Source organism: Schistocerca piceifrons, chromosome X (assembly GCF_021461385.2).
Source record: "Schistocerca piceifrons isolate TAMUIC-IGC-003096 chromosome X, iqSchPice1.1, whole genome shotgun sequence".
NCBI lineage: Eukaryota > Metazoa > Arthropoda > Insecta > Orthoptera > Acrididae > Schistocerca > Schistocerca piceifrons.
This window is the reverse complement of record NC_060149.1, coordinates 518,425,360-518,427,605: the sequence shown is the minus strand read 5'-3', so window position 1 is coordinate 518,427,605 and position 2,246 is coordinate 518,425,360. Positions and strand designations below refer to the sequence as shown.

General features: G+C 48.9%; 1 non-coding gene across 1 annotated transcript; it reads right to left on the bottom strand.

The window, feature by feature from the left end:
* Nucleotides 1-849: 849 nt before the first annotated feature.
* Trnat-cgu lies at nucleotides 850-924 on the bottom strand. Its single transcript has one exon. It is a non-coding gene; the product is annotated as a tRNA-Thr (tRNA).
* Between the last annotated feature and the right edge of the window lie 1,322 nt (nucleotides 925-2,246).

Sequence of the window (2,246 nt, the reverse complement as noted above, 5' to 3'; positions counted from 1 at the left end):
TGAATTTCGGATCGATACAGGAGCAGTCAAAAGAGCGACACACCTGCACGACATATCGGGTTGAAGCAAAACTTTTGTTAGTGTGTATATGTAGAGATGAAATAAAACATAATGACCACCGCATACTGCGGTAGTGAATGCGACTATGTGGCTTAGCAGGCGCATAACGTCGTAGGAAAAATACGTAAGCGGAGCAGAGGAGAGTGAGTAATCATTCTATCAACGACACTGAATGCATATGGTGAAATCCAGTGACATAAACGACTTTAAGAAAGGGAAAATTTTTATGACTCGGCGCCTAGGAACGAGCATCTAGGCATTTTCACGAGGCTGACGTGTCGTTGTCGCAAGCATCTACGGAAAGTAGATGAAGGACGGTTAACGCATGAGTAGGCGACAGGTTGTTGGACGTCTACGCCTCGTCGCAGACCGAGGATGGTTGGTTGACTTGGAGAGGGGGGGAGGGGAGGGAGGGGATGAAACAGCGAGGTCATTGTTCCCGAACGAGGATATCGGAGGCTTGAAACTTCCTGGCAGATTAAAACTGTGTGCCGGACCGAGACTCGAACTCGGGACCTTTGCCTTTCGCGGGCAAGTGCTCTACCAACTGAGCTACCCAAGCACGACTCACATCCCGTCCTCACAGCTTTACTTCTGCCAGTACCTCGTCTCCTACCTTCCAAACTTTACAGAAGCTCTTTTGCGAACCTAGCAGAACTAGCACTTCTGAAAGAAAGGACATTGCGGAGACATGGCTTGGTCACAGCCTGGGGGATGTTTCCAGAATGAGATTTTCACTCTGCAGCGGAGTGTGCGGTGATATGAAACTTCCTGGCAGATTAAAACTGTGTGCCGGACCGAGACTCGAACTCGGGACCTTTGCCTTACGCGGGCAAGTGCTCTACCAACTGAGCTACCCAAGCACGACTCACACTTGCCCGCGAAAGGCAAAGGTCCCGAGTTCGAGTCTCGGTCCGACACACAGTTTTAATCTGCCAGGAAGTTTCATATCAGCGTACACTCCGCTGCAGAGTGAAAATCTCATTCTTGAAATATCGGAGGCTTGTCCGCTTCGTAAAGCAGGATAGGCTTCAGTCTGGGCACATCTAATAACAAAGTGCTGCAAGCACAAGTGTTTTCGAGCACACCGGTCAGTGCAAGTTTTGGAGCATGGAGCTCTGTAGCACTCAAAGCTTACGTGTTCCCACGCTGCCCCAGTGAAAGCAACAGTTATAATTGCAGTCGGAACATGAATATCGTTATTCCACCGTGGTTCAGTGGAAATGTGTCGTCTCATTGGATGAATTAGTTTCTTCCTGCACGAGGGCGATGGTCTTGTCCGGATTCGTCATCATCCTGGTGAACAGTGGCTCGAAACCTACAGTGCGCCACCGACGCAGGTGGCTATCGGCAATATAATGTCTTCAGCGGGACTCGTCGTAACCGAAGGCATCATGACAAGCTGTAAACTTCGTGAACGTTATTTCGCACCACTTGCCTCCCTACATGCCTGAAGGCTTCGCCGGCGGGGTTGTCACCCTCCAGCGCGATAAGTGCACGCGTTACAAGTCCAGAAACGTATTAAAGTGATTTGAGGAGCATGGTAATGGACTCAAGTTGACGTCCTCGCCAGGAAGTCCGCCTGACATGCCTGGATGCAACACATCTGGGACGTTACCGGGAGCCAGCACCACGCTCACAAGCCACTGTCTCGTAATTTGCGTGAAGCACGTGATGTATGCTACATATCTGCGGAAATCTGCGAAGTACATGTTGAATGTATGCGTTCCAGAGGTAGACCAACACGGTATTACGCTTTCCATTCCCTCGTAATGAAGCTTCCGCGGCACTGTTAGTAAAAGAGCTGTCATAAAGTTTGACTCAGTAGTATACGTGGCGTACGGACAGTGGCCTGTCAGAAAATGGGTTCCGTGCTGTAGTTGGTGCTTTTACTGCAAGAGGTTCAGGGTACACTTTTATTTTTCAGCGTCATCCCAGAGTTATTGCCAAAGGGAAATGATCAGTTTTCTCATCTATTTTCGGCCAGTTGACTGCGACCCTTTGGCATTTTGAGCTTGGTAACAGTAATTCCTCTTAGATCAGTACATAGCTACTTTCTTCAAGCGAATATTTTCCATCAGTACTAAAGTGACTTTACAGGACAGTGCTGAAAAGCCATGACAATCTGAAGGGTACTCCTCGTTATGGTCTGCTTCTAACTTCTGCCTCGGTTACCAGAAGCAGTC